At 31.1% G+C, this 27,853-nt stretch overlaps 1 protein-coding gene across 9 annotated transcripts in view; it reads right to left on the minus strand.

The window, feature by feature from the left end:
• The window catches only part of LOC118199468 (RNA-binding protein Musashi homolog Rbp6-like), a 1,078,296-nt gene that overhangs the window by 99,753 nt on the left and 950,690 nt on the right, over positions 1–27,853 (minus strand). The window lies entirely within an intron of this gene.

A 27,853-nucleotide genomic window follows, 5' to 3' on the forward strand; every position in this document is an offset into this window, starting at 1 on the left:
TGCGAGTTTCGTTTCTTCTCACAGTTGTTCCTTTTTTAGGGTAACACGGCATGGTTCATTTTTCGTAGCGAAACAACCAGATCCTATGCTTTTAACATGTAAATCCCCTGCCAACAAATATCCTCTCTCAAACATCTCAAAACTGCCAAAATGTATCATCGATTGTTTAACTTCAACTGATGAAGTGTCTCGATGCAATTCTAAAAAGGTTATCAAAAATTCCTTCGTCATATTTCTAGTTCTATTTGCCCTGAAAAATTTGTGGTCTTCCATTTTGAGACATGTTGCTTTGTCTTTGGGTAACAGCGAATTAAACTCATAGCTATGGTCTTAGGTATTAGTTTCGTTGATTCAGGCCATCTCTGAGGATTCACGGTATTCAAGTCAGGTGTTGAAAGTTGCAGCCACGCATCAATTAAAAAATCTGAAAGGAGCATTCCAGTTGTAATGCAAACGCGGGATCTATTCATAAATGCAAAAGGTGGCTACTTTAAAGGATAGTTAACTCAGGTGATTTCTAAAAAATTGATTTGTTTGATTTTGTTTCTTTTTTTATTACAGCAGTAAATGCAGTTGTATTAATTACTTTGGGGGCAGAGAGACTGTACCTCTAAATACGATCTTGAATTACGTGCTGTCTAATAATACAATATAATCTGCGATTTAAATATTGACGTCTTAGTAACACGCAGTGTGTCACCATTTTATTATCACACAGATTAGTCGATAGCCTCTAGGACATTGTGTAGATAGCAATGGCAAGTTAAATGGTTGTCATAAAGCTCAGATCTGATAAATGTAGAATTTTACCTGAGGAATCACTTATAATTCTTCATTCATACTGACAGGATTACCGGTGAGTAAAGTTTAGAAGATTGTATCCGTTCTTCTCAACGGCATTTGTTTATAACGTCATCGAACATGTGCTACAGGCGTGAAAAATGTCTGTATCCATCGATTATAATTAAAGAAGACAATTTTTTAAAGGTTCTATAAAATTCTTAAAGAGGCTGAACTTATGAGATATCCTCAGTTAAATAGTACTTATAAAGCTGTTGATATATAGAAGTAACAAGATGCCATTACTTCTTTTATCTTTAGATGGAAACAACAGAAAAATAAATTACGTTAGAAACGCTTAAATCAAATTTAATCTTTTCAATCGCGTAGCCTCAGCATCAAATGGGAGCTAAAGGAATTTTTGCTTATGGCTATCTGGCGTAAGTTACATTACAAAGGAACAATATAGGCTACATTTTCTTTCGTTACAAACACACATTAATAGATGAACACAATTTAAATCTATATGCGTTTTATATTTGGATTTGAAGGAAATAGTTAATGATTAATCTAGATGGAAAAGTTTAAAATTTAGATTTTTACTCTAATTTGACAAAATTTCAGCCTAAAATATTAGCCTAGTATAAGGAATTCATAAAAAAAATAATGGAATCGAAAACTATCTTATACAGTAGTACGCTAGTTTTAAATTACATTTTAAGTAAAATTTAGCTTTAATCTGATATTGGTTTTATTGAAAAACTCTATAGATTTCAAGAAGGATGGACATTATTCTTACTCATTCTTTAAATGAGTACTTAAATCTTTCTTTTAATGAGTACTCATTAATTCTTTAAATGATCTTACTCATTCTTTAAATGTGTAAGATCACTTTACCCGTTTTGTACGAAATAAGTCGCTCGAACACATAATTAAAGAATACAGGGCAACGGCGATAGTGTTATCTTATCGAATAAAATAGGCTGAAAATTATTAAAATGTTATGAGAGAAGGCCTTTCAAAATTCATTAATTCCTCAACCATTCATTGAATTTTAACTAAAATTATACGTCACGCAAATGAAAATTTCTCAGTTGGTGATTTAGATTTTTCTGACAATTATTTTTCTGACAATTAATCAAAAAGTTTTTTAATTTTATTTAATTGCCTATTTAAATTTCTGCCTACTATGAAGTTAATAATTAATTTCAATAATTCTCTTGTGATATCTCTTTTCTCACTAGAGACATCTGCGGTAGGAAGCTGACTGTTTCTCCGTTGGTGTAGGTGTAGGTGTATTGAGAATAGGGCAAAGCACACTAGGGCTATCTGCCTAAGGGGAGGGATACCTTCGTGGAGGACTTTCTAAGGGAAACTGGCTCGTGTTTCTCCATTGGATTGCGTTTAAAAAACAACATGCATGTCCTATGATTGTAATATCTTTTAAGAATGGGATTACTTCAAATCTGTGATACAAGGTTCCTCCCAAAGATAGGTTTAAGTTGTTGCGGTAACATTCCTTCGAGACTGGTTTTCATAACAGTGTCCGAGTTACGCCATTCCTATTCGTTGCAGTTATCAAAATCTTTCCGGTTTCCGTGGAAATTATCAAACTTTATACCATTTTCATTTTACACTGACCTTTTCTGTTAATGCAAGATGATGGCGCAGAATTCTTGAGCACTTTTTCAAGCTTACAAAAACCATGTTTAAATGTCGCATGCTATTAATCAGAAGGTTTGGTTTTTACTTCCTTGTATGAAGTAAAGGAAGTATTGTAATCACGAAACACTTTGGGTATCATATTTCAACGAAAATATCCATTTTGACCGCTATCGAATGCAATTTAACGATGTTTTTGCCTGACATCTGTACGTAAGGTCAGAATAAAGGACTCTTTTTTTTCAAAAAAGAATGATAAAACTGATTTAAAATGGTTCAGGAGAGATTTTTTTCGTGGCGTCTGAACGTACTACGTATGATGTACATATCTCGCATAACTCAAAAACGAGTAGCCTCAGAATGTTGAAATTTTGTATATAGGAGTGCAATGATATGTTATTGTGCACCTTTTTTTTTTTTTTTTTTTTTTTTTTTGCAATCTTCTACCGCACCAAAGGTATTTATTTGAAATTTATTAATTATAAATTTCATTTTTTGGTCTTTGTGAAATATTAGATCTAAATTTCTTACTTTATGTTTTTAATTATATATATATATATATATATATCCACTATACTACTCGGCTCCGTGAGTTCAGTTTTTATTTATTTATTCTTATATGCTGGTAAATTGAGCGCTTTTTGCTTTAAAAATGATTGAATCATGTTGTTTGTTCTTATCTTCCGGTTAAGGATTTTATACCTTTAGTTCATATGCACGCAATAGTTGTAGAACTATCAACAATTTAAAAGTTGTTTCAATGCGGTTAAGCCTAATTTTTGTTTACCATAGCAGCGATATTTATTTACATTTGAAACTTAGCAGAATAGTGAATTCCGGTACTGCACCTTCAGTGTCTTTTTGCCGAGTGGGACTAAAATTAAGCTCATTTTTGTGCACCGAAAAATCTGCCTTAATTGTAAAATTTGTTTTCTTAATTTTTTAACTGTATTTGGTGTTTTATTTTTTCTATATTTTTCAATTTTGAATGAAGATATTTTGAGGTTTTATGTATTTTTACCTAGTCAGGAGCTGAGAACCGAATTAATTGAATGAGAAATGTACACTGCTCAAAAAAAAAAAAAAAAAAAAAAAAAAGGGACAGTCCTATATCTCCCGATCTACTGGGCCGATTGACAAAATTCAAATTGAGTTCTTCATGTCTCGAAAGCGCGACTTAGGATATATATTAGATTTATATATAGCACTATTCTAATATAGGTATTTTGACACAAAATCGGACTTTTTCTGAAATAACATACCAATTTTTTTACATATTTCGATTCTACGACTCAAATTACGCCTAAATATGAAATTTTGTAAAATTTGGAGCGAAATTTACGGAGAAATTCACAAATTTATGTTGGCACTTTTTTGTCAGTTTGCGCCAAGAATATTTCACTTGGCGAACTTCTTAATATATGGCAACCTAGTTTCCTTTCCCGTGAGAGGAAAAAAAGTCACCATCGTTCCTTTTTTCCAAATAATATTCTTTATATTATATTTTTAATTATAACTTATTATTTTAAGTATTTTTTTCTTTTTCGAATTTCATTTTAATTGTTTAAGTTGCACGTTTTTTTATTTCGAATAACTGTTTTAAAAATTTCTATTTACCTATTCGAACTGCGTAAATAAAGGTGCAGCGTATATTTTTTTTCAAATAGTTTTATTTATACATATATATTTTTCGTCATAGTTATTATTTTAGGTAATTTTTAAATTTTTATACTTTTATTTTAATTGTTTGTGTTGCATTGTCTCTTCAGATAATTGTTTTAAAATTTTCTATTTATTCCTTCGAACTGAGCATTTTAAATATATTTATTAATATCAATTTTCCAGAATTTGATTTTATTTATTTGAACTGCGTTTCTTTCGGAAGAATACTTTGTAACCCAGACTACGATGAGTTTGAAAACTGCATACTATATTAAAAGACAAAATACAGTAAAGCACAGTTTTACACGCCTTTCAATGTTCCGTTCAGAAAAGATATATATAAATAAGAGAGATGTATAACCGACATTTTAACTTAGGATGACTTGCATACACTGCTTTAAACAGTTTTATCATTGTGCCCATTGCTTTACACAATTTTATCCTACATTTGGTTTCTTAAAATGTTATTCATATTTTAGTCAAATATTTTATTTTTGAAATCGCAAGAATCAAATATCATAAGATTGAAAAGTTTTAAATTAAAAAAAAATACAAATACTAAATTTTATGAAAAAATTTATTTTTCTTCTCTTTTTCTTTAAGCATTCTGAAAGTATATTAAAAAGTATCCAACTTTTCGAAACATTTTGGTATTTCTGACTATCATTTTAAATAAAGTTATCGCCTTCCATTTCATAAAGGCCCACAAACGGCGGAGCGGTAAAGACGCTGATCACTGGTAGTTCGGTCCGAGGTTCGAATCCCGCGAACGGGCTGGTTGCATGGGTGTTTTCGTGGTTTTCCCGATGTGTAACGTGTATACGAGCCAGGTTCCCTTAGAAAGTCCTCCACGAAGGCATCCTTCCCTTTAGGCAGATAGCCCCCGTGTGCTTTGCCATAATTAAATAATCCAATCCAATCCTTAATTAAATATAATTGATTTGTAACTTCTACTAGAACTGACGGTAAGAATTGAAGTGCAAATAAATAATATCGTGTACAATCTTGATTAATATAAAATTAAAAATATTTGAACAGAAAAGTATTTGCATTCAGACAGAAAGTTTTTTGAAATATTTGCAATTACTTTATAAGAAGGATTTATTAATAACCGTTATAAATATATATTATATTACTGATGATTAGGATTCAGTTCTTGACAATTAGATTCTAAATTAGAATTTTAAGGATATAATGAAAATACGCTACGCACAAAAATACATTTTAGGATAAAAAAAATGAGTTGATATTTTATGTTTTAAAACTTCTTAAATTTATTTAATAAACATCGTATCCTCGTTATTAATTGAATCCAGAATGTTGGGTGTCGTTTATATAATTATTCTTACTTGTCCAAAGCATCTGCTGACTTATCCAGCCATTAAGTAGCTGCAGATCATTTCTGCATAGCCATTGAACTTCCATTAATTGAGTCTCTAGAGGGTTGCATGTTTATATCATAATTTGACTTTTATAAAAATGATTATTCTAAATCTTATGTTTTTATAAAAATATACTACGCTTTAAAAATATGGATGCTAGTATCAGCCTCTCTTTCAGCCACTTCAAAAGCAACAGTTTGTTTAGAAATGAGTTATGCAGTTAATGCCATAAAATTCAAATAAACATCAAACGAAAATTCTCAGTTTTAGACAATTTGATTTAAACGAAGTAAGGTAGCAGACGATAAAACGCCGAAGGTAAAAATTTACTCTTACAAAAATTTACTCTTTTTTTTTTTTTTTTTTTTTTTTTTTTTTTTTTTTTTTAAAGATAGAGAGAAATTTAAAAAAATAGTTAAAAATTTGAATAATATCATCTATAATTAAAAAAATATCATTAATAAATATTTATTACGCATCATTGAGGGAAAAAATGTTATATAATTAATTCTCCGTTAAAGGTTAAAAATACGAGTAGCTGTGGCAATTCACTGTAACAAAAATACATAGACCACATTTGGCATTATTATCGCTCAAAAAAAAGATGCCAAATTTCAAAACGCGAAAATATGTAAATTCGTGTATATCTTAGAAAATTCTGAATAAAAAAGTCTAATTTTTTGCAAATATGCTTAAAAATACACCTACTTTGAGATGATGATAAAAATTTTATAGGTTATAATTCAAAATTTTTTTCGAAAAATTTATAAAAATTATTTAAAAATAGAAATTTTAAAAATAAAACACAAAAAAATGGGTAAATTTTATTTGGAATGAACCTAAATTTCGAAATGTGAGAGAAAAAATCAAAAAGTTTAATAAAAAAAGAGATATTAATAAATATTTGCGAAATTCAATTAACATTGAGGAGCTAAAATTTTGAGAGCTTATATTTTAAAAACTACTCGTACGATTTTTACAAAACTTGGTATTCTGGTATAATTTGAGTCGTAGAATCGAAATATGGAAAAAAATTGGTATGTTATTTCAGAAAAAGTCTGATTTTGTGTCAAAATACCTATGTTAGAGTAGCGCTATATATATATCTAATATATATCCTAAGTCGCGCATTCGAGACATGAAAAACGCAGTTTGAATTTTGTCAATCGGCCCAGTAGAACGGGAGATATAGCACTGTCCCATTTTTTTTTTTTTTTTTTTTTTGAGCAGTGTACCTCTAATGAAACTCGAGGAAATAAGTGTTTCGTATTAGCAGCAAATGTTATCGCCAGTCTGTCTCGCACAGAGGAGAATGTTTATGAGTAGCACGTGCGCATTAGGTAAGCGGCGCTGAATCGTCTGTTAAAACTGTTTCTTGTTTATTTGTTTAATTTATTTCACACATCGTTTTATATTATGGTATTTGAATAGAATATGTGGCAGCGATAAGATAACTCTTCAGAAGATACAATTTTTGTGCATTCTGAGTTATAAAATGAATGACATGTAACGTTGTTAAAGTGAACCTATAGCCAGTGTCGCTATGGTAAATAAATATAGTGAATTTTAAAATGTGCATTTATTCTATTGTGGTTTATGCTCTATTGACGAAATAGATTTAATTCAATTCAGTAAGTTTAAATTAAATGCAGAAAGAATTGCGTATAATTTAATATTCCATACGAGGAAGTCATGTGGGGTACACATCAGATTTTTTTAATTAATTTGTTAATACTTTTAATTAAATTTTTGTAGAAAAGGAAGGGATAATAAGCCGTTTCATACAGTTTACGGTAAATGATACTCTTGTATTGTGTGATTGATTCTTTCAGCTCTTTTCACTATATTGTCTTGAAAATTTAATTGTTTCGATCAATAAAAAAATAACTTTGCACAGTTTAATTTTTCAAGAACTTTATAGAGGTGTTTTCCTTAAACACAGGATTTAGTATATGAAGCATTAGCAGATGATGTAGCCAATATTAGTTTATAATAATACTTACAGTCCATGCATAGCAGCACAAGTTCCTCTTGTGTATTTTTCTACTAGAATCCACATCTGTATCACGATGATACTATTTTTAAGCCACTGATCGATAATTGTATTGTCACAATATCATTTTTAAGTCACATAATGATAGAGTATTTATAATGCCTTCTAATCTTGCATTAGATGTTGAAATTTTTTGCACGGTCATGCGAATTATCGTTGGTAAATTTCAGATTATATATGGAAGGGACACATGTACCTTGAAGGGCGATTTAATTTCCTTAGCATTTTTATACCCATTTACTATCTCAACAGCACTCTGAGCAGCGGGAAATTGTTTCAAATTCGACGCAAACAGAATGAATTTAGTCACACAATTCCTCTCGTACTAAACTCACACTAATTCCTCTCGGAAAGAAGTGCGAGTTCCATGAATTCTGGCCATTAAATAGGGAAAATGCTTATTGATGTATAAGGTATTTCTCCCGCTTTCCTAGCAAGCCTTCGTGGTGTAGTGGTTCTGCACGTTGGGCCGGTATCCAGAGGTCCGTGGTTCGATTCCCGGCGAAGGCGTTGCTAAATACTGCCTCATACTGCCTGCTTCCAAAAAAATACCTAATGTCTCTACAAAAGAACTCTAGAGAGTTTTTCATAACCCTAAATAACAACCAGAATGATCCGAGATAACTGCGCTTGCGCGATCAAAATAGCAGTGTTTTTACGTTTTGTCTTAGAACGAACTCCGCCAGAGATCTAGAGAGGTGAACATTTTGCTTGCAAGTGTAAGGGATGTCCTCATGACCCATTTTTATATTCTCTGAACATGTCATTAGCTCGTGATTTAACCAATATATTTCAATGTTTAAGATTTAAAATTTATGTTTGTATCGTCGTATGTGTGAGAGTGATTTAAATGAAAAATGATGTATCAATGCTGACTTCTTCCTGTATTCAGGACACTGTTGACATTAGCGTTGGATCAAAACAAGCAAGAAACTGCTTTACCATTTAAAGTTTGTGGAAGAAAAAAAGCAGCAATGATTTTTATAAAGCTTTTTATAATATTTTCATCATCATTAAGTGTTCTGAACTGTGCATAAACTCGATAACAGACATTACCTTGGACCCTGCAATATATATATTTTTTAAGATTCTAATCCATAAGATGTCCTATGTTTCGTAGCATTTAGCCCAGGCATATTTTGAAACAGTCTTGTAATTTTATCCTGTTTTGAGGTGACATGACTCGAAAAGAACTGTTTAAAAGTTTAGGTAAAATGACTTTGAACTATATAAAATGCAAATACTTTAAATCATAAAATAATATCATTACAAAATCAGAGGAATTCGTAATCTAAGTCATTTAAAGATGCATCAAAACCATATAGCTCCAAAAAATCAGAATTAAATTTATCGCAGCAAGAAATCAGTTTCCAATGAATAAATTAATGCTCCATTCCATTAATTTGACATTAACGGACGAACACCTATGGGTCGGCACCTAATTTGCATCAATGATACTTTTTTTAATCCCAGAAAGCATCATTCGACGGATACCTGGCTCGTTACAGCGGTTGCGCTTCGATGTCGAAATGCCTCTTTTTCCCTCTGGAAATATTAATACTGTTTAATTCAAGATTATTTCTTCAAAGTGATATTTCAGAGAACCCAAGGTTTCGATCCGGCAGTGCAACTCAACTCCAAGACCATTAAGTCGACGCGTTAACGATCACTTCTCGTACCTCAAGTGATAATAAGGTCGGGAGGGGACTGATGCGCGCCAAAAACTCTCCCCCAATTCAGATAACTCTCATTTAATGTCAGTTTCTGAGCCAAAAAAATATGAGCAGAATTTTTAATCTTCAAAAATATCCCCAGAAACTGGCTCGTCGACATCACGCCAGCCCGGTAAAAATGAAGTTATAAATCTCTCCACTAGATGGCGCGACAGCTTTTAGGACAGAATGACACAAAGTGTAATTTGCATAATGCCCGTGGGGTGAAAGGAAGGGAAGGGGGAGCGCAGTGAAAGGAACCTAGCCACAAAAGCAGAACCGACAGAGTAAGGTGGAAGGGGAGATGCAGGGGATTGAGATGAACTAGCCAATAGCGAGAGAGCACGCGTCGGAGAACAATAGCGGTCCGAAACTACGAAAGTGACATTAAAGTTGTCGTTTTCGGTGCGTGACTTTAGAACGGGGGCGGAGCACAAATTCCTAGAAAAGAAGGTAAAGAACGAAGTGGTGTGGTCGCCGTTCAAATAAGAGCTTCTTTTCAGTGATGAAAAGACTTTTATGCCCGTCCCTTTTCATAAATTTTGTTGCATGAGTTGTAGCTACATCAACCACAAGCGTCATGACTATATTTTAGAAAGAAGTGTGCTAAATAAATGACCATGTTCACGCAAGATGCTTTCAGTGAAGTTGTTATAGGAACTAAACTGGCAAGTGAGCGAATGAAAGAAGCTATTACACTGTTACCTGTTTTTCTTTTCAGGTATGCAAGAAAGTTTAAACCTCTAACTTTCACACCACATGTGACTGCAAGACAAATATGATCGTTTAAACTAGCAAATAAAGGCAAAACAGCACTCCAGTTTAACAATCTCTTTTATTTATGAATTCACAATAAAATTACTATAAATAAAATAAAAATATAATTAAAAACATTATCACTACTATAAATAATTCACTGGATGTCAAAGCATTTTATTTTTGACAGTATCATCAGTTAGTATTCCATATGCAATACTTACTCGATACTTAATACTAAAAAATCTGATGTGTACACCACATGACTTCCTTGTACGAAATATTAAATTATACGCATTTTTTCTTGCATTTCATTTAAACTTATTGGATTGAATTAAATCTACTTCGCCGACAGCGCATAAACCACAATAGAATAAATGCATTCTTTAAAATTCCCTCTAGTATTTGTTTACCATAGCGACACTCTGGCGCTAGATTCACTTAACAGTATTATATTTCGTTCATATTATAACTCATAATGCACAAAATTTATATCATTTAAAGAATAGAATTATCTAATCGTTGTCACATGTTCTATTCAAATACTGTAATAAAGCTAGAACGATGTATAAAAGAAATTAAGCAAACAAAACAAAAAAGAAACAGTTTTTCACAGACGATTGAGTATTTCTCATTCAATTAATTCAGTTCTCACTTCGCGAGAAGGCAAAAATACATAAAAACTCAAAATATCCGTATTAGAAATTACGAAATAAATCTTAAACACGTATTTTCTCGAAAAAATTCCAGAAAGGATTAAGCATGATTTAATTCGCAATAATAAATGAAGGCGTTATCTTTGTTGTTGCGAAGCTAAGTTTCTCTAGATTGGCAACAAATCCACTATTCTGCTGTTTCAAATGTAAACAAGCAATGGCCGCCATCAAAAAAAAAAAAAAAAAATACTAGGCTTAGCGGAAGTTAAAAAACTTTAAAATTGTTGATATTTCTAAACGTATTGCATACAGATTTACTAAAGGCATAAAAACCTTAACCGGAAGATGAGAACAACATAAAGCAAAAATGTATAATTTACAAACACATAAGAGTAAAGAAACTGAGATTACTGAGCCGGGTAACAGAGTGAATATATATATAAATATATTTACATACTTTTGGTGCGGCCGATTGAAACCAAAATACGAGGTGCACATCTGCATGTTATAGCAGTCCTATATAGAAAATTTCAACGTTCTGACGCTACTCGTTTTTGAGTTATGCGAGATACGTACGTACGTACGTACATACGTTCGTACAGACGCCACGAAAAATTCTCTTCAGAATTAATTTTAATGCAGTTTTATAATTTTTTTGGAGGAAACGAGTCTTTTATTCTGTCCTTACGTACAGATATCATGCAAAAACATCATTAAATTGCATTCGATGGCGGTCAAAATGGATATTTTCGTTGAAATATGCTGCCTGAAACTTTTCGTGATTACAATACTGCTTTTTTACTTTGTACAAGGAAGTAAAAAGATCTATCTACAAATTAAAAGTTACTGTTCCTCTGCCTTCCTCAACTATCTAAATTTAGAAATATGTAGTTCTTTATAAATAAAGGCCCTTTTTTTTGTTGTTTGTTTGCTTTGGGTCAAACAGCTGCACAAGATAAAAGCAAAGCATGATATAATAAAATGACTTAGGGAAGGAAAGGACAAGCTTGAATTGAGGATTAAACGTATTTCCTCTTATTTCATTAGAGATATCTTCTAATTCAATCAATTCAGTTCAGACTTCGCAGCAGGGAAAAAAAAAAAAAAAAAAAAAAAAAAAAAAAAACACTCAAAACACCAAATGCAGTTAAAAATAAATTTTTAAATTAAAATTGGAGTTTCTAAGTAAAAACAAGCAATTCGGCTAGCGAACACGAAGACAAAATTTTCGGTGCACAAAATTGAAAATCAACTTTTGGTCATAATGAGCAAAAAGACACCGGAATTGATGCATCATCTGACTTAATTCACTATTCTGCTAATAGTTTCAAATGCAAAAGGCTTAGTTCGTTAGGCTTAGTTCCACTTTACCAATTTTCAAATTGTCGATAATTCTACAACTATTGTATGCAGTTTAACTAAAGGCATAATAAAAACTTTAACTGGAACATGAAAACAACATAATTTAATCACCTTTTAGAGCAAAAAGTGCACAATTTATCAACATTTAAGAATAAAAAAAACTGAGCTGATCAAGCCGGATCCATTACAACCAAAAAGGGAGCGGTGCGACGACATGTTATAGCAGTCCCTTATTCAAAATTTCAACGTTTTGGAACTACTCGTTTTTGAGTTATGCGAGATACATACCTACGTACGTACAGACGTCACGAAAAAAAAAACCTCTTCTGAATCCCTTTTAAATCCATTTTACAATCCGTTTTGGAAGAAAGAGTCCTTTATTGTATTTATAGTACATATGTCACATAGAAACATTAGTGAAATGAATTCAAGAGCGGTAAAAATGGATATTTGTGTTGAAATATAGTATCTAAAATTTTTCGCGATTGCAATACTTTATTTCACACAAAAAAGCTAAAAAAAAAAAAAAAAACTTTTGTTTGGCGCAGAATTTAAATAAAAATCGATTTTTAGGGTGAACTGACACCTCGGGAGAAAAGCCTTTTTGCCTACCCTCGAGGTTGATAGGATTTTATTCAAAATTTACGTCAAACTAATATTACTCCTTCGCCTTTTGAAGTAGTTCCTTACTCTAATAAAACAACTTTAAAGAAGGGGGAAAAAGACCGATTTTTAATATTCTAAATATGTCCCGAAAAATATAGTAAAATTATACGATTTTAACTCTTTACCAGATGCAAAGAATTTCATGTTTAAAAGTTCTAATAAAATTTTATTTCATGACAAAAAATTTTGAATTTTAGCATTTCTACAAAATTTAAAGTCTATGCTCCTGCATATGCGTTTATCCGAGCCCAAATTTATTTTTCATAAATCTACATTCGAAAATTTAACGTAAGTCACCACCTTTGGCATTAGCAGTACAAAGTTAGAATTTTAATTAAATAAATGTCAGCAATTTTGATTGTACAATGGTGAATTTTTAATCATTTCTTAACGTGAACTACAGCTATATGGCCAATATGTGAAGAAACATTTAGCCATGCAATCTTCCTGAGAGACACTACCTCATTATTTACATAAAAATTGCAAATTAATTTTAAAAAATTGAGATTATGCTACTTATTTATGATGAAATGTGAAAATACAACATCACTTACAATGAAATTTATTCCTATTAAATAAATACAAATACCCATAATTTTTTATTTAATTGTTTAGTTATTCGACAGAGCAGATATGATAACAGAAAGCTTGAGTAATTTACAGAAATGTTATAATAATCATAATTAATATTGTGAGAGCTTGCTGCAGTTATTACATCTCTGTAGTAGAACTAATGTCAAATGATGTCGGTTACCTTTGACGATAATTAATAATGTTGTGTTGTACCATTTGACATGAAAACCGATCAACAGTCGCAATATCAACCATGCAGATTTAGGGGCGTTGGCATATATATCGTAGATTTTAATGTCTATCAACTTTAAATGATATTATTAGTTTCAAAACTAATTAAGTCTTAAAAATCCATGCCAAGCATAAAAACAGAATACTGGAGCATATAAACTGAGTGACTAAGTGATTTTTAACATTAAGAACTTTCCTAGACAAATTGTAAATTTTATCGGCAGACATGTACACATACAGCCAAAAAAGAAAGTTGTCCAACTATGATAAACAACAAAAAAATACTGTGGTATACTTTATGCAACAGATTTAAATATATAACATACAAATAACTACATCAGTGTTGATCTCATCTGAATACTGCAGGAATAAATTACTTTTGCAAACAATGTATTAAAATTTCAGAAGTATGGTTCCTCTGAAAGAATCCAATATTTTACTAAACTAACTAACTAAATAAATAAATAAATAAATAAAAAATAAAAAAAAATCTCACACAACTTTATTAGTGAGGCAAATTGGCAATGAGAAAACTTGTCCAAAACTAACTAATATCACGGAACAGTATGTGCACCAAAATTGAGCAAAAGGAATACACAACTTAACACTATATTTCAAAAATAAAATAAAATATAATAAAAACACTACGTAGTTAACAACTTACGTGGTTTTCGAACAAAAACTGCTATATTCGTGAAATTCTGCGGAATCTGATAATAAATAATGCTACGTGCCTCACAGCATATTAAGCACTGAAAAAATTGGCAATGGCCTTTTTTTTTTTATAGAAGGCAGCCTAAGTACTACACTTTGAGGAGTCAAGACTATTAGTGCTTCAGGTATAATGAACGATATTCTAAATATAATTTTTCAGCATTGGATATTCATATGTGTTTAGAACAACATTTCTTGAAACGCTGAAATGAACATCATGAATCTGCAAAATATCCAACCAGTTTGAGTTCGTTTTAGAGACTTACACTGGTCGACTGAGTTACATCCAGTCAGCCATCCAGTTCAAAAACATTATAATTCCACATCCAGTGCCAAAAATATTAGAAAACATAAAAAAGAAGGCATCTTTTATTTAGATGAAGGCTCAAAATATGCAATTTTCCTCCATGCAGCACTTCAGACTTAAAGATTTTCCAAGCAATCTACGTAAACGTTGAGACATACTAACGATGCAGAAAAATGCTTGACTGCTGTTATGCTTTTAAATATTTAAGTAAGTATCTGTTGTAATTTTCTTATGAATGCAATATAAAACTGTGTGCTTCTTTTGTGGATACTCCATTATATTAATATACAAAGAGTGAGACATATGCGAGACTAACAAAACTACCCTATTTCTGGCATCTTCTGAAATGCATTAAAACTGCAAGAAGAGATGTGCCCTTCAAGAAAGCAGCTCCACACCCACCTTTCTCTCCTTCATATGCCTCAAAAACAGCATCCTCCTCCACAAAGGAAATCTTTAACAAACATTTTACATCTCATTCAAATACCGTTTACGGCGTGGAGTCTCAACAGAGGAAGGTTGTGAACATGAGACGATGCCATCATCATGGGTAGGAAGATGGTAAGAAAAGGGGTAGGTGGTGTGAATACATTAAATTTTTCCTTGCTTCTGACTTTTACGAGCAGTTTCTTCATTTTTACGGCGGCGTGAGAAGCGTGACTTTGAAATATTTTGGCCAGTTTTATGTGAAGCAGGAAGAGGGTCAGCATAACAACGTCTTTTTGTGTCTCAAAACGGAGAACGTTATCCTGATTGAACGAAAAAAGTTTCGAGGAGAAATATGGATGAATCATGACTGCTCTTTATTATTTAATGGGCACAGGATTTTTCAGCAACCAATTTGTCGCAACTTTGTAATAAAAATGAGAAAAGGAGTTCTGCGCGCACTGAAATGATAAAAATTTGAATTGATATAAAATGTGTTAAAAATTGTAGAGCTGTTATTTTAAGCCTTTTACAGATTATTTCTTATCCTATCAAGAGTGAAGTAGAGATTTCCACCCCAACCCTTCAGAAGAATTAATATTATTTTCATTTTTGTTTTCTCATTTTATTTACATATCCTATGAATAGATGGATCACTTTCCTACATTTTTTTTTAAATCCAAGATATAAAAAGTGCTATTTAATGATTTCATGATAATGCGATATTTAAATATATCATATGTAGAGCCAGTAGACATTTTGGATCAGGAAACATGAAAAAAGAACTGGGATCTTACCCGGTTCGAACTATGGATTTTGCCTACCTGGATGTGTTAACCATTTACCCTTCAACGACGTGCGTGAAGAAATGCGATAATTCCTTAAGTACCCCCCTTAAAGACACAAACCTCCCCCCTCTTCAAATAAAAAGATGCTCACGAGTAGTTATAGTAAATTTTGAAACTAAAAACTTAAAAAAATTAAAACTAAAAACTGATAGCTGGACACGGGTCAAAATCTCGAAGAACAGGTTAGCTGCACGAGAATTTTCGTCATTTTCCCCACGTAAAACGTGGATCCGAACCAGTTTCTCTTAGAATATCTTCGCAGAAGGTATCCATTCCTTAACAGACGGGGCCTTGCGTGATTTGTCATATACCAAATCCAGTTCCTCAATTAGACCTGAGGGAAGACTTGAGACCCAGTCGACCAATTCTAGGTGGTGACGGGTTATTTCACCCTATTTCAGTTCGGGCATCACAATTGCAAACCAAGAAACATAAGAAATAAAGTATACACATTGATTTGTAATAAACCAATCCAGTTCCTCAATTAAAAAGCGATAAAGACCTGAGACCCAGTCGACCAATTCTAGGTGGCGACGGGTTATTGTTTACCACAATTCAGTCCGGACATCATAATTGCGAACCAAGAACCCTGAAAAATAAACTATATACTCACGGGAATTCGAACCGCAGACCTTCCACTGCTAGCTGGCTGTACTAACTACTTACCCAATGAGAATCCCTGGGGTGTTTATACTGGTTTGGTACTTTATCACTGCAGCGGCACTCTGGGGGAACATAATTAAAAGCCTGACTGACCCAGAACCCCGAGAGAAATGTCGTCTTATACGATTAGATCAAGAAGGAATTGGCTGTATGTCCTCAGGCTGGTTGTTTCGGTAGTGGGCGTGGCTTACCACTTGATCCGTATTTCGTGTAATCCCATTGTGTCGGTAGCGGTGCGTAGTGCTGTAGAAGTAACGAGAAATTGTGTACCCGTATGTATTCGTTACTCGGTGAACCAGTACTCGTTACTATCGTATCGTTACCCGTTACTTTCGGTAAAATCCATCGGTATTCGTATCCTAAGCCTATTTTATCGGTATACGGCCCTAGGGATCGGTATACGGCCCTATGCGACAGAGAGTTTTACGTCGTAATTTTGGATGGAAATAATTCACCTCTTTTTGTGGTGTCACAAAAGTCAGAAGTCAGAAGCGCCTACGGAAGGCCGTCAAGAAAATAGGAAAAAATAAAAAATAGTGATTAAAATAATGTATAATTAAAGTAACATAATAATTAGCAATTGAAATATAAAATACTTATAAGTAAAATTTAACAAAAATGTAAAGACAAATAAAAATTAAAATAATTCTTAAATTTATGATGAATAGTTAAATTATAAAGTAAAATACCAGACCTTGTCTTATTGGCTTAGTACCTTTTCGTTCTTTCTCATTTCATTCCAGCTCCAAAAAGTGTCAGTAGTATAAAAATGGGGGTTCCGCATCAGGAGGAGCTGAGGAGCTGAGAGCGTGGTCAATGACATCACACAGAGGGCGGGGCCAAAGGCAACGTCATCACACTAGGAGGCGTGGTTTCGAGTGGAGTTGAGTTGTTCTTAGACTGCTGGTTGAGTTGTAGACCTCCTGCTTTTCATTTAAAGTTAGTTTTTTTAATTTGGCAACGGAGTCATGGCGTCCTCTAGGGATGAAACATGAAAATAATCTATTTAGGAATTGCTCATGGCGTCCTCTATGGACGAAAAAAGAAAATAATTTATTTTAGAAATTTCTATTTTAAAAAAAAAAAATACTCTATTATTCAAAATATAGAATTGAACTCTGAAACAAAATATCTCACCAGCTGAGTAGTTTGAAGATTTTAACCACTAAGCTGACGGGATACATTCAGATTTAGGTAAAAAAGCCTATATAAGAAAATGGAATTTGAATCGACTCATCAATTTATTCTGATACTTTTATCCTTTCTAGTTTTTCATGAAACTTTAACTTATTTCTCAGGTTTTCTGTTTCATAATAACATATTCATTTACTGTCATATTTTTTAATACTTAACGTTTCTAATTTATTTGTAATATTTTATTTAATTTACACATACTATTTTTTTCATACCTTTCATAAATTTCAGAATACCTGATTTTTAACTTATACGTTATATTTCACAAACGTTCCCGCACGTGCTGTTTATTTGTTACATTACTTAATTTTAGATGCAATTTCACACTTTTTTTAACGTTATAATGTTCAATATATTCTGAATTTTAACTTCATTTACTTTTTTTAAACCATTCTAGTATTCTATACACACTTTAACTTAGTGGTATGAAATTGTATTTAAAAAGAAACGTTTATTTTTCATGATCTTAGTTCTTTTACTAAATTTTCTACAGAATTTCTAATTTCTTTCACGTGTTTAACAATATCTTCCTTACATTACCGAATATTTTTTTAAAAAAAACTTAAGTCTATAACTGTTAATTGCTTTTCTTACGTTCATGATTTCCCTTCTGTGTTTATATTTCTTAATTCTAGCTTAACTTATTTATTATAATGTTTTTATTTCTGTCTCATCACTCGTAATTCCAACATTTTATCCCTTTTTATTCATTTTAACGATATAGATTGTTTTCATTTACTCCATAATCAAATATTTCCTTACAATTTTTATAATACTTGTTTTATTCCTCGATCATAATAGATCATCTACAGGTTTTACTCAGAAATTTCCATTCACAACTTTACAGTTTAATACCATTTATATCTAAATGTATTTCTTTCTCATATAGTTTTATGGTCTTCAAAGTTTCTAACATCATATTTAGTTTTAAATCCCGATTACCTTTAAGTGTGTTGATAATTTTCATTTCTAATTTTACAACCACGTTCAGTGTTTCATCCACACATACCAAAATATTTCTTACATTTTCTGATATTTAGTCTATGTCATATTTCAGTACTTCAAATGAATTTACACTGCTCACACTATTATTTTTTCATGTTTTAGAGACACTAACTATACTAATTTTACTATTTTTCCTGCACTAATTGCATCTATGTCAGCACTCATGATAAACTAACTAGCAATTGTTTTGCATCACATGCATAAAGAAATTCTTAAAACCAACTTTTTCAATATCGTACTCAAATTACTGTTTTCCAGATAGGAATTACCAGTATTCTTTGGTTTTACTCTGTTACATCTTTTTAAATTTTAACATCTTACTTTTAATTCTAACATACATCTTTTAAACAGTTTTTTCTTTTAATGATAGCCTTACCTTATTTGTTCAAATTAATTCTTTCATTCACCTTCTTTACTACCTTTCAGTACCTTCATAATTCACTATGCAAACGCAATGTCTTTCACTGACATTCTGTTTAATAATACCACAAGTTTCCTTAATTGACAAAAAGCGAATTATTTCTCATTTCAAAATAGAACTACTATATTTTTGCACAAACATTACCTTTATCCATTCAAGCCACCCCTTAACCTGTAACTGATGTAGCGATAGGAAAGGAGATTCTTATCATATGCTCTTTCGACATTTGAGGTTTCTAGAACTTCTTTGACAAGTATATCAATACCATCAGAAAATATACTTAACACTTTTACCCAGTTTAAAGGCAACATACTGTTATAAGAATGGTTTTAGTTAAATTTATAACACAAATAAACGCATTTTGTGCTAAATAGGCATAAACATTTAGATTCAGAGTATTTCTTTTTAATCCGATGTAAGACTTAAATTTCATTCATGATACGGATTGTCTCTTGATTTTCTTTTTGTTTACCTTACACTAATAGAAAATTTTTATTTTACAAGTTCAGCTTTTAATGAAATAGAAATAAAAACTACGATACACCTGCTGATTTTAAGAAAAGGAACTTTGATATATTTCTGGAAATGTAAATGCTTTTAGAGTTTTCTTTCAATAACGTTGATTTTCATTACTTTACTAACTTCAATAATTCTCTTATTAGCTAATATGAATGAAAGAAGATTGTCAAAAATGTGACACAGTATAATTTTTACGAACATATGTACCTTTACCAGCATACAGATATTACTGATTGAAATGAAGAAAGATACAGATATTTTACTCCAATCTACATTAAATTAAAAAAAAAAATATTGAAACTTTCATACATTCCAAAGAATAAACGAAAACTCAATAGATATTGTCATGTTTGTATATATGAGATAAAAGTTTTATGAATGGTATTTAAAGTAATGCTTAGAACTTCATAAAAGCGAACATTCACTATGTTAATACACATATCATCAGTTATTTACATTAATCAATGTAATATTATTCATTACATGTACTATATGCATATATATTTAAAGTTTAATTGTCTTACAATTGAATAATTAACTATTGAGAGAAAGAGGTTCATATCTTACACTATTTAATTCACATGGAACAAATTTTTCCATCAATCACATTGAACCAAGTTTATTAAATTCGCCAAAGCTCTTTTATTTCTGCATTTTCACACTCACGACACATTTTAAATGTAACTATTGATTACCATTTCAAACACCGATATCATAACTCAGTGTAAAACTACATCATAACTCATTTTTTCCCCTACTAACTACAATTTTATATATTCAAGAAGTACATCTAAGACATGATCATTTTCTATGTTCTAGCAAATCGATTCAATTGCGAACATACTATTAAGACTTGCGATTTTAGAAGACTTGCATGTATTAACGATGTCAACGTTTCTTCGTTTTTGTAAGATTCGTATCAAACCATGTCGCATTCGAATGTGGTGTAAGAGATCACTTTTTCTTTTAAACACTTGTAAACAATGGATGCAATTTATAAGAAGAGAAGTATCATGCTGTTTCAAAACATCATCATCAGCATATTTCTGTTTCTTTTGACACCAGCAAAATTTAAAAAAAAAAAAAAAAAAAGGTTCGTGAGATTTTCTTCAAATTCTGTTTTACTTGAACAAAATGTCCGAACATTCAATACGATGTAAAGATTCATATTGTTTTAAATTCTTATGCTCACTAAATATTTTTTATCACGATTTACTCTTAAAAGTAACTTTATAAGTTTTCATATCCTTTTTACATGAAAAGAACTTGTGATTATTCACTACAAAATTTAAGAGTTTATGAAGCGATTATTCGCTGAACTTATGTGATATATTTGTAAGGTTTCTTGAATACGAGTAATCTGAAGAGATATTTGAAATCTCATGAAAGAAACATCAGATGTAGTGTATGTCCTAAGAAATTTAAATTTGTAGTTTGAAAAGTCGCGAAGCTTCTCGTCTTAGAATTTTGTAGTGAATAATCACAAGTTCTTTTCATGTAAAAAGGATATGAAAACTTATAAAGTTACTTTTAAGAGTAAATCGTGATAAAAAATATTTAGTGAGCATAAGAATTTAAAACAATATGAATCTTTACATCGTATTGAATGTTCCGACATTTTTTTCAAGTAAAACAGAATTTGAAGAAAATCTCACGAACCTTTTTTTTTTTTTTTAAATTTTGCTGGTGTCAAAAGAAACAGAAATATGCTGATGATGATGTTTTGAAACAGCATGATACTTCTCTTCTTATAAATTGCATCCATTGTTTACAACTGTTTAAAAGAAAAAGTGATCTCTTACACCACATTCGAATGCGACATGGTTTGATACGAATCTTACAAAAACGAAGAAACGTTGACATCGTTAATACATGCAAGTCTTCTAAAATCGCAAGTCTTAATAGTATGTTCGCAATTGAATCGATTTGCTAGAACATAGAAAATGATCATGTCTTAGATGTACTTCTTGAATATATAAAATTGTAGTTAGTAGGGGAAAAAATGAGTTATGATGTAGTTTTACACTGAGTTATGATATCGGTGTTTGAAATGGTAATCAATAGTTACATTTAAAATGTGTCGTGAGTGTGAAAATGCAGAAATAAAAGAGCTTTGGCGAATTTAATAAACTTGGTTCAATGTGATTGATGGAAAAATTTGTTCCATGTGAATTAAATAGTGTAAGATATGAACCTCTTTCTCTCAATAGTTAATTATTCAATTGTAAGACAATTAAACTTTAAATATATATGCATATAGTACATGTAATGAATAATATTACATTGATTAATGTAAATAACTGATGATATGTGTATTAACATAGTGAATGTTCGCTTTTATGAAGTTCTAAGCATTACTTTAAATACCATTCATAAAACTTTTATCTCATATATACAAACATGACAATATCTATTGAGTTTTCGTTTATTCTTTGGAATGTATGAAAGTTTCAATATTTTTTTTTTTAATTTAATGTAGATTGGAGTAAAATATCTGTATCTTTCTTCATTTCAATCAGTAATATCTGTATGCTGGTAAAGGTACATATGTTCGTAAAAATTATACTGTGTCACATTTTTGACAATCTTCTTTCATTCATATTAGCTAATAAGAGAATTATTGAAGTTAGTAAAGTAATGAAAATCAACGTTATTGAAAGAAAACTCTAAAAGCATTTACATTTCCAGAAATATATCAAAGTTCCTTTTCTTAAAATCAGCAGGTGTATCGTAGTTTTTATTTCTATTTCATTAAAAGCTGAACTTGTAAAATAAAAATTTTCTATTAGTGTAAGGTAAACAAAAAGAAAATCAAGAGACAATCCGTATCATGAATGAAATTTAAGTCTTACATCGGATTAAAAAGAAATACTCTGAATCTAAATGTTTATGCCTATTTAGCACAAAATGCGTTTATTTGTGTTATAAATTTAACTAAAACCATTCTTATAACAGTATGTTGCCTTTAAACTGGGTAAAAGTGTTAAGTATATTTTCTGATGGTATTGATATACTTGTCAAAGAAGTTCTAGAAACCTCAAATGTCGAAAGAGCATATGATAAGAATCTCCTTTCCTATCGCTACATCAGTTACAGGTTAAGGGGTGGCTTGAATGGATAAAGGTAATGTTTGTGCAAAAATATAGTAGTTCTATTTTGAAATGAGAAATAATTCGCTTTTTGTCAATTAAGGAAACTTGTGGTATTATTAAACAGAATGTCAGTGAAAGACATTGCGTTTGCATAGTGAATTATGAAGGTACTGAAAGGTAGTAAAGAAGGTGAATGAAAGAATTAATTTGAACAAATAAGGTAAGGCTATCATTAAAAGAAAAAACTGTTTAAAAGATGTATGTTAGAATTAAAAGTAAGATGTTAAAATTTAAAAAGATGTAACAGAGTAAAACCAAAGAATACTGGTAATTCCTATCTGGAAAACAGTAATTTGAGTACGATATTGAAAAAGTTGGTTTTAAGAATTTCTTTATGCATGTGATGCAAAACAATTGCTAGTTAGTTTATCATGAGTGCTGACATAGATGCAATTAGTGCAGGAAAAATAGTAAAATTAGTATAGTTAGTGTCTCTAAAACATGAAAAAATAATAGTGTGAGCAGTGTAAATTCATTTGAAGTACTGAAATATGACATAGACTAAATATCAGAAAATGTAAGAAATATTTTGGTATGTGTGGATGAAACACTGAACGTGGTTGTAAAATTAGAAATGAAAATTATCAACACACTTAAAGGTAATCGGGATTTAAAACTAAATATGATGTTAGAAACTTTGAAGACCATAAAACTATATGAGAAAGAAATACATTTAGATATAAATGGTATTAAACTGTAAAGTTGTGAATGGAAATTTCTGAGTAAAACCTGTAGATGATCTATTATGATCGAGGAATAAAACAAGTATTATAAAAATTGTAAGGAAATATTTGATTATGGAGTAAATGAAAACAATCTATATCGTTAAAATGAATAAAAAGGGATAAAATGTTGGAATTACGAGTGATGAGACAGAAATAAAAACATTATAATAAATAAGTTAAGCTAGAATTAAGAAATATAAACACAGAAGGGAAATCATGAACGTAAGAAAAGCAATTAACAGTTATAGACTTAAGTTTTTTTTAAAAAAATATTCGGTAATGTAAGGAAGATATTGTTAAACACGTGAAAGAAATTAGAAATTCTGTAGAAAATTTAGTAAAAGAACTAAGATCATGAAAAATAAACGTTTCTTTTTAAATACAATTTCATACCACTAAGTTAAAGTGTGTATAGAATACTAGAATGGTTTAAAAAAAGTAAATGAAGTTAAAATTCAGAATATATTGAACATTATAACGTTAAAAAAAGTGTGAAATTGCATCTAAAATTAAGTAATGTAACAAATAAACAGCACGTGCGGGAACGTTTGTGAAATATAACGTATAAGTTAAAAATCAGGTATTCTGAAATTTATGAAAGGTATGAAAAAAATAGTATGTGTAAATTAAATAAAATATTACAAATAAATTAGAAACGTTAAGTATTAAAAAATATGACAGTAAATGAATATGTTATTATGAAACAGAAAACCTGAGAAATAAGTTAAAGTTTCATGAAAAACTAGAAAGGATAAAAGTATCAGAATAAATTGATGAGTCGATTCAAATTCCATTTTCTTATATAGGCTTTTTTACCTAAATCTGAATGTATCCCGTCAGCTTAGTGGTTAAAATCTTCAAACTACTCAGCTGGTGAGATATTTTGTTTCAGAGTTCAATTCTATATTTTGAATAATAGAGTATTTTTTTTTAAAATAGAAATTTCTAAAATAAATTATTTTCTTTTTTCGTCCATAGAGGACGCCATGAGCAATTCCTAAATAGATTATTTTCATGTTTCATCCCTAGAGGACGCCATGACTCCGTTGCCAAATTAAAAAAACTAACTTTAAATGAAAAGCAGGAGGTCTACAACTCAACCAGCAGTCTAAGAACAACTCAACTCCACTCGAAACCACGCCTCCTAGTGTGATGACGTTGCCTTTGGCCCCGCCCTCTGTGTGATGTCATTGACCACGCCCTCAGCTCCTCCTGATGCAGAACCCCCATTTTTATACTACTAGTGTCATTTCGTTCGCTGCCTTCCCCCACCAATTCCCTCTTTCTCGTTTTATCCGCTGTTTGAAAAATAGGTGTTTACTTTACGATAAGACGAACGTCTGTTTACTTCAATTAAAATGGTTTAGAAGAGATGACTGTTTCTACTTCGACTTAGCTTTTGATTTCTAATACTATTTATTATTTTATGCAGACGAATTATGCTGAACAGAAGAATGAATTTCAGACGTGTTCAGAAGGTGTTGTGTCTAAATATAACAACATTTTTGTTATATAGTATCCATTTTTTTTTAATTTCACACATTTCTAAAGCAACAGAACCACGGTATCACTATTTTGGCACACACACACCAAAAACATGTATAATTAACATTAATGTTACATTCTTTATTAAAAACAATGGGTCCTCTTTAAATGCAACCATTCATGCTTTTTAGAGGATTTTACATGTCGTAGTCTTAAAAAGGTGATGTTCACTACCAATGTTTGTTTATGTTCTCAAAAATACAGATCTCTTAGATAGTGACCTCTTAGAGATGTCGTAATTATATGATTTGCTATAATTATTTTCTAATAGATAACGGAATTAATGTAATTTAATGTCAATAACTCGAAGAAGCAAGTTTAAATACGGTGCAACAAAAATACAGAAGTATTTTAAATGACGAAAATATTCATATTTTGTCAATGTCAAATGGACAAATTATGAAATCTAACTTTTAATGTTGTCTTCTTGTTCCTATATTTATAGCTGGCAAAGTTTTATACTCTTTCATATACTTTTAAGTATATGAAAAAGTAAAAATACAAGAAGTTTGAGTCCCGTAGGCAGAGATTGACCGGGAAATTTAATTTCAAAATTTGCAGTGTTTGATGCCATTTGTAAGTTGCCTTCGGGTATCGCTTAATTAAGTTAGAATAATTCGAGGAAATACGTTTAAATGAAGTGCAGCAAAAATAAGCATAATTTAAAAAGTTATGCGGTATCCATATCAAATTTCACTTTTCATAGTGACAATAAAACTTTCCCAAATACAAATAAAGAAACTGGGTTGGTGTATTTAATTATGGCAAAGCACACTAGGGCTATCTGCCTAAAGGGGCGATGCCTTCGTGGAGGACTTTCTAAGGGAAATGGCTGGTATACACATTACACATGGGGAAAACCACGAAAACACCCATGCAGCCAGCCCGTTCGCGGGATTCGAACCTCAGACCGAACTACCAGTGTTCAACGACGTTACCGCTCGACCGCTGGTGGGCTAAAGAAATTGGGAGACGGCATTAAAGATTAGATTTCGTTATTTGTCCGTTATTCATTATTTCGTTTGCTGCTTCTCCCCATTCCTTTCATCAGAACCGCTAATGACGAAAGGGTGAATTTCTAGTAAAGCATGTATATTAGCGTTCATTATACATTTGTCACATTTTTGCTTTCTTTCAAAACAGCGATAATGTGGTTCTAAACAGCGATAATATTGTTTTATAAATTAATAAAATGGTCCCTATGTTATAAAAACCTAATTACATTCAGATACACACCTTTTGCACATGTTTGAAATCCATTATTCTAATCAGAATGTCTACAGAAAATATTGAATCAATATTAGAAATCAAAAGCTAAGTGAGAATGAAGAAGTAAGAGTCCTATCGTCTAACTGTTTTAATTGAAGAAAACAGGTGCTTGCTTTATCGTAAAGTGAACACCTATTTTGAAAACAGCGAAGAGCTCACCAGCGCTCGAACGGTAAAGTCGCTGAAGACTAATAGTTCGTTTCGGGGTTCAATTCCCGGCTAACGGCTGGCTGCACGGTCGTTTTCGTGGCTTTCCCCATGTGTAACTTGCATATGAGCCAGTTTCCTTTAAAAAGTCCTCCACGAAGGCATCCCTTCCCTTAGGCAATAGCCCTAGTGTGCATTGCCGTAACCAAATAATCCGAAACCGAAAAAAAAAAAAAAAGGGAATTGGTGGGGGGAAGGCAGCGACGAAACGTAGTTTTAGAAGAATAGGCTACATAACCAAATTTCTATCTATACTCTGGTAAAATAATAAAAGCCAAGTAACTTAGTGATAAATAAATATAATAAAAACCAAGGCTTTTATTTTCGCCTTACTTGGCTTTTATTTTATATTTATATATATATGTGTGTACTTTACATTTAATTATAAGGATATATATATATATATATGTACTTTACATTTAATTATAATTTATTTAAAATATACATATTTACGTTTTGTAGTATTACCGATTGCAATGAAAAGGGAGGTGCACATCTAGATGCTATAACGGGCCCATATACAAAATTTCAACGTTCTAGAACTAATCGTTTTTGAGTTATGCGAAATGCGTATATACGTACTTACTCACGAAAAAATCGCTTTCAAGTATCAACTTAGAGTCATAATCATTAGTCATAAGTATCAGCTTAGAGTAAATGGGATTACATTTAACAATCCGTTTCTGGAAAAAAAAAAAAAAAAAATTGTGTTTGTATGTACAGACGTTATCCAAAAAAATAATTCACATGGATTCTGTAATCTTCAAAAATGGATATTTCCGTTGAAATATGATACCCCAAAATTTTTCTCGATTACAATACTTACTTCCTTTTTATTTCGTACAAGGAAGTAAAGAACTTATATTAACCTACATATTCTTATTTAAACAATACCTAAGTGCAGTATATAAATATTTCAAATCAATAAAATCTCCCTATGGCACGCTCAAGAAAAAAATCAATAATCATCTAAGTTTTCAAATTACAAACATAATATGCAATATATATCTAAATGTGAAAAGCAAATACAAAATAACGCTTCACGCTATCAAAATTGATCATTTTCTTAAATATCAACAACTAAACAATATTTCAACTAAAACACATAACGTAAACAAGAGTTTGCCCGATGAGTTAACCAAAAAAATTCGAAATTATCAATGAAAAATGTGGCACACGGGTATTGTTAGCAAATGTATCATTCGTATTCGAACAGCAACCGCATCATTCGTATTCGCATAGAAACCGCATCATACGTGTTCGAATAGCAACCGCATCATTCGTACTCGAATAAACCGCATCATACGACAGATGCGAGTAACGAACAGATGCGAGTAACGAAATGAATTTGTGAGTACCGAAT

The sequence above is a fragment of the Stegodyphus dumicola genome, chromosome 8 (genome assembly GCF_044657685.1).
Source record: "Stegodyphus dumicola isolate Sdum_Otavi_A_Nest chromosome 8, ASM4465768v1".
NCBI classification, from domain to species: Eukaryota; Metazoa; Arthropoda; class Arachnida; order Araneae; family Eresidae; genus Stegodyphus; species Stegodyphus dumicola.